Here is a 6,460-nt window from a genome sequence, read left to right on the forward strand (position 1 = left end):
TCTCTCTCTCTCTCTCTCTCTCTCTCTCTCTCTCTCTCTCTCTCTCCCTCTCTCTCTCTGTCTCTGTCTCTGTCTGTCTCTTTCTCTCTCTCTCTCTCTCTCTCTCTCTCTCTCTCTCTCTCTCTCTCTCTCTCTCTCTCTCTCTCTCTCTCTCTCTCTCTCTCTCTCTCTCTCTCTTCCCCCCCCCCCCCTCTCTCTCTCTCTCTCTCTCTCTTCTTTAAAGTATAGCATGATAAACCATGAAAAGACTTTTAAGATCTCCCATAGTTAGATAAGCACATTCATTATTGTAATTGTATATAAAATACCTATTGATGGTTCATCTTTGTATAATTTCAGACTTCACCAGTTTTGGTCATCAGGACTCTGATGTCATTTTTGTCATAATCCTGATTTACAACCTGATTTAAAGCAGATTTTATATTTTATTCATAATAACCAAGAGGTCTGTGGGATAATGTTGCATGTTGTAAATGACTTTAAACTGAAACTTGATTTTTTTGTGTTCTGTTGGGAACCAAATGGCCGCAGAACATGTTTAGTTATTAAAGATACGTGCTCACCTGTTGATGAAAGTCTGCTGCTTCTATGGTTTTAGTCCTTTGTTTTCGTGTTTATTGTGTACATGTGAGGGACTATTTTTCTGTCTTATTTGTTAATGAAGCATAATTGCAATAAACAACTCGGTGGATCCAACTGAATGTTCTCGTGTGTTCAGTCGATGATTTCTCGTTTTATTAGTGAATAATAAGTCCATAAGTGCCTTAAGAATAATAATATATTAAGTAAGGAATAATCACCGGGAGGCCGGGCAATAAACAGTTTGATATGCCCGGCTCGTGGACGGCTTACCGCCCGAGACGAAGTCGAGGGCGGTAACCTTCCGCGAGCCGGGCATATCAAACTGTTTATTGCCCTGCCTTGAGGTGATTATTCCGTTTATTCTACTTCGCGCCGGCCAACATAATAAAACAATTCATATACTTTAATAATTAGCCTTTTTCTTATTCGTATTGCATGCTTATTAAATGTATGCTCTGTTTAAGTTCATCTCCCTCGAAAAGTAGTTCCCTTTAGAACTACGGTGAATAACGTTAGCTCAACTGTAGGTAACGCGTTTCTATAGCAACCACACAAGGTTGCAACTGATCACTAGTTTAACAACGTAGTTGTTGCATTCGTATCAAGTCAGCTTTAATGACGATCGATCAAACATGCACTCCTTGGTTTATTTTTACAACGGACCTCATGTTTGAAATGTATGTGATAGAAAACGATACAAGCGGCGTATTGATCTACTGTGCTCAGTCAGCAGCAAGTAGAACCGACAAATCAGCGGGCAATATGCCGGATTAATGCACCCCTCCCAGCCAATCAGAATCGAGCATTCTTAAATGAAGTAGAATAAGTAAGGAATAATCACCGAGAGGCCGGGCAATAAACAGTTTGATATGCCCGGCTCGTGGACGGCTTACCGCCCGAGACGACGTCGAGGGCGGTAACCTTCCGCGAGCCGGGCATATCAAACTGTTTATTGCCCTGCCTTGAGGTGATTATTCCGTTTATTCTACTTCGCGCCGGCCAATATAATAAAACAATTCAAATACTTTAATAATTAGTCTTTTTCTTATTCGTATTGCATGCTTATTAAATGTATACTCTGTTTAAGTTCATCTCCCTCGAAAAGTAGTTCCCTTTAGAACTACGGTGAATAACGTTAGCTCAGCTGTAGGTAACTCGTTTTTATAGCAACCACACAAGGCTGGATCTGATCACTAGTTTAATAACGTAGTTGCTACATTCGTATCAAGTCAGCTTTAATGACGATCGATCAAACACGCACTCCTTGGTTTATTTTTTACTATGGACCTCATGTTGGAAATGTATGTGATAGAAAACGATACAAGCGGCGTATTGATCTACTGTGCTCAGTCAGCAGCAAGTAGAACCGACAAGTCAGCGGGCAATATGCCGGATTAATGCACCCCTCCCAGCCAATCAGAATCGAGCATTCTTAAATGAAGTAGAATAATCAGAAATGATTAATGGAACAACAAATGTTTGTCCGATATTATTCTTGGACCTCCTCCCTTGGATTTGGTTGTCTGTGTGGGGGGGAGGGGGGGGGGGGGGGCTCAGTCTCTCTGTGTCGGTTGTAGAAAGAAACCATAGACAGACGGCCGGACACACACACACACACACTCTCTCTCTCTCTCTCTCTCTCTCTCTCTCTCTCTCTCTCTCTCTCTCTCTCTCTCTCTCTCTCCTCTCTCTCTCTCTCTCTCTCTCTCTCTCTCTCTCTCTCTCTCTCTCTCTCTCTCTCTCTCTCTCTCTCTCTCTCTCTCTCTCTCTCTCTCTCTCTCTCTCTCTCTCTCTCTCTCTCTCTCTCTCTCTCTCTCTCTCTCTCTCCCCATCTCTCCATCTCTATTATTGTGCAATTGTTCAGTTAAAGGCTGTAGATAAAACACAATGAGATAGACTACATGTCTCGTACGTGCCGTCACGCTCCTGTAACTAGCGTGGACAAGACCGCCAATCTCCCCTCCGGCATGACTGTAACTCTCCACATGCCCAAACTTATAATGGTTGTCCCCTCTTTGGATGCTTTTATCCTCCACTTGGAAAAAACCTAACATTATCAAACTTCTTCACGAAAATGTTAGTTTTCTTTGCATGAAAAATTATCATTTAAATCCACAAACATCATATGTGTAACCCGGGGCATATAAAGACTGGGACCAGAAAATAATGACTTTCTCTCCATTGAAACCCTTTCATATTCTTCAATCTCATTGGTCCCATGGGCTCTACCGGAAGGGGCGTGGCTTCGCCACTCCGTAGGTCCATGACTAGCCCTAGGCTAACGTCCTGCCCAACACTTTACCCGGGATAACGTCAAACTGTTGCCGTGTTAACGGGACTAAACACCAACCGCCGCAGTGTGGGCAGCTGGGGCTGGGGGAGGGCTGCGGGGGGACGGGGCGCGCCACCCCTCCTCGTCCCAGCCGCCGGCGTGGCCGTCGACGGGCCAGACGTCGGAGGGCGGCGGAGGACGGGGTCCCCGAACGGCGCTCCAACGGCCCCCTACGACGGATCAGGTGGGGGCCCCGAAGGAGGCGGTCCCCGACCACACCCCCAGGGCTCCTGCTGACTCTGGGGTCTGGCAGACGAGGGCCTTCGCTAAGGATTCTGGGGGTTCTCCTGTTCTAGGGGGTGGGACCGTTTCGGGGCCCCCCTGGGTCATTAGTGGTTGGTAAACTAATCAGGGTTCATGGGTTGGGGTTTATCGATGTCGGGGTGTGTTGGTGACTCTTGTGTTCATGTTGTGTTCATTGCACCATTACTGAAAGTGTTAGTGTGGTTGAATGGTGGCGTGTGTTCTAGTGTGTACCGTGCTGGTGTTATTAAAGGCAGCTCCGTTGTCCAGCGGTGTATGGGGCGCGGAGCTGCGGCCGACTGCTAAACCTGGGCTCCCGTCTCGTCCTTCACCTGCTGCTCGCCACAATGTGATTGTTGAAGTTAAACGGATTGAATTATGGAACATGATTGTCTAGTGGGCTCATGTTTAAAAGGATTATGGTGGGATGTTATTATTTAAATGAGAAGTTAATATTATATATTTATATTTAGAACTAAGTTTAAGTAAAAAAAACTGAATAACATTAAGAATGATAAAAAGTAGGAGAATTTATTTTACACTTTGATTAATTTAAGGGAAATAAGGCAATTGTTAAAAAAAAATTCACATCTCGAGGTCTGTGCCTTCCTGTGTTCAGCACTTGGGTCCCCACGTCCTGTTCCATAACAAAAACCTTCAATGGCCGCCTGTTCCTTCTCCCTTTAAACCCTTTATTTATTATAGATATTTGTTTACCATGATTTATTGTGTGTGTGTGTGTGTGTGTGTGTGTGTGTGTGTGTGTGTGTGTGTGTGTGTGTGTGTGTGTGTGTGTGTGTGTGTGTGTGTGTGTGTGTGTGTGAGACACACAACACATCCCTTTTATTTTATTTATTTATTGATCGTGGTATCACTTGCATTGATTGATTGATTTATTCACTAGATGTGTAACTTGTGTTGACCCGTCCGCTGTGGGGGGGCCCTCTAGGAGCTAGAGCATGAGAGAGAGAGAGAGAGAGAGAGAGAGAGAGAGAGAGAGAGAGAGAGAGAGAGAGAGAGAGAGAGAGAGAGAGAGAGAGAGAGAGAGAGAGAGAGAGAGAGAGAGAGAGAGAGAGAGAGAGAGTAGAAAAGCAGAATTACCTCGTGGTGACGGACTATTACTCAAGGGACCTCGAAATAGCTCATCTCTCTTCAACGTCCAGCATACAAGTCATCAACAGGCTCAAAGCAGGCTCAATGTTCCTGAGATGGGGGATACCACTCCAACCGGTGAGTGACAACATTCACATCCGGTGAGGTCAAAGACTTTAGTGAGAAGTCTGGTTCTGCCCCTACTACAACTAGCCCTCACCGCCCCCAGGCGACCGGCGCAGCAGAACGGGCTGGAGGGGTGGAACCGGGTACAGAGGTCGTACCCGGTTCCACCCCTTCCACCCCTTCACCAGGGCCTGGTCTTGGTCCTGGTCCAACAGGTCCTGGTCCACCGGGTCCTGGTCCACCTGGTCCTGGTCTACCGGGTCCTGGTCCTTTACTTGGTCCTTGTCCAGCGGGTCCTGGTCTTGGTCCTGGTCCACCGGGTCCTGGTCCTGGTCCACCTGGTCCTGGTCCTGGTCTACTTGGTCCTGGTCCTGGTCCACCTGGTCCTGGTCCTGGTACACCGGGTCCTGGTCCTGGTCTACCGGGTCCTGGTCCTGGTCCACCGGGTCCTGGTCCTGGTCCTGGTCCACCGGGTTCTGGTCCACCGGGTCCTGGTCCTGGTCCTTGTCTACTGGGTCTTGGTCCTGGTCTACCGGGTCCTGGTCCTGGTCCTGGTCCACCTGGTCCTGGTCCTGGACCTGGTCTATATATGTGTATCTGTGGTGTGTGCCTGCATATGGTGTGAATCTATATGGTGTATTGGTGTATGTCTGTATGGTGTGTGTGTGTGTCTGTGTGTGTTAACGTGTGTGGTGGTGGGCGATGACTCCAGCTAACCAGTGAATGAGTCTCTCTGGTCTCTTTGATGAAAGCTTCCTTCTCACTCCTCAAAGGGCCGTTCAGGATACTGTCAAGTTATGGTTGCTATGGAGACGGTATCTCGCAGAGCGCACAGAGAGCAGATGTTCTCTTGTGGAAACATCGCCCTCTGCTGTCCACATCCGCTCACTACACACACATGGACGCAAGATCACACGTGACTTGCTTTTCACCAACTTGACATCACACAGTAGTAACACACACACACACACACACACACACACACACACACACACACACACACACACACACACACACACACACACACACACACACACACACACACACACACACACACACCACACAGTAAGGTGAATTGAATGAAGACTTTCTTCGTTTTGAAGTATGAATTTAAATCTGTCAAATCAGACTCGTCATTTTAATCAAAATGAGGGAGGTCATTTAAGATCAAACACAGAGCTTAAACAGACTTTCACTATAACCAAGGCGACCAGAGGAGGTCGAACCTGGGTTGAGTTTTACTATTTAGCTCACCTGCGCAGCTCTCACGCCATGTGGTTTTCTTAATTGGTTCATTGGTTGCGTCTGGTGCATTTCACATAAGAGGGAAACGGACAATACATTTTTGTCCTCCACTGTTTGGCAGTTTATGGTCTCCCAAAAACGGTATGTTGTTGTGTTCTCAGAAATTAGAACGTGTGTGTAATGTTCTGTTGAGCTCTGTTGTGACTTATTTGTCATCTCTTCCTGTTTCACAGGTTAAAGACTTTTTGAAGTAAAGAGGAGCATCTCATCTGGACCTGATGTGAGTAGAATTGTGTAGCAAAGCACAACTGCATTGACTTGTATGTTGAATATAAATCACTGATAATGTGTGAAGGAAATCAGGGATTGTGGAGGTTTAACTCTCATTTGAAATTAAATAATGATTTTACCTGAAAGTAACATTTTAGAGACCATACATTCAAACTTCTCAAAGTAAGAAGTAATCACTCTTGAATTACAGTCAAATAATTATTATAACTTATTTATCTTAAACATTATTTAAAAGTTTGGATGATCCCATAAGCCCTGAATTTGTATTGGCATTAATTTATCTGATTTAATGGCAATAGTAGAAGTTAAACCTTGGGACAGTGCCCAAGTTTGGGGACAATAATAAGTAAACTGTTTGTTCCTTCAAAGGTCTATCATGGATATCTAACTGCAGTACTCTGAGTATCCCAACTTTAACATGAAGATGAACTGCGAACTGTAAGTCATTAGTTTCTCATTTCTCTTGGGCACATTGATGTATGTTGGCTTCCTGGTGAGTTAACCCGTTAGTTGAAGGTTGATCTGATTAGTAAGGATCTTTTATTGGTT

This window comes from Gadus morhua, chromosome 22 (assembly GCF_902167405.1).
Source record: "Gadus morhua chromosome 22, gadMor3.0, whole genome shotgun sequence".
Lineage (NCBI taxonomy): Eukaryota > Metazoa > Chordata > Actinopteri > Gadiformes > Gadidae > Gadus > Gadus morhua.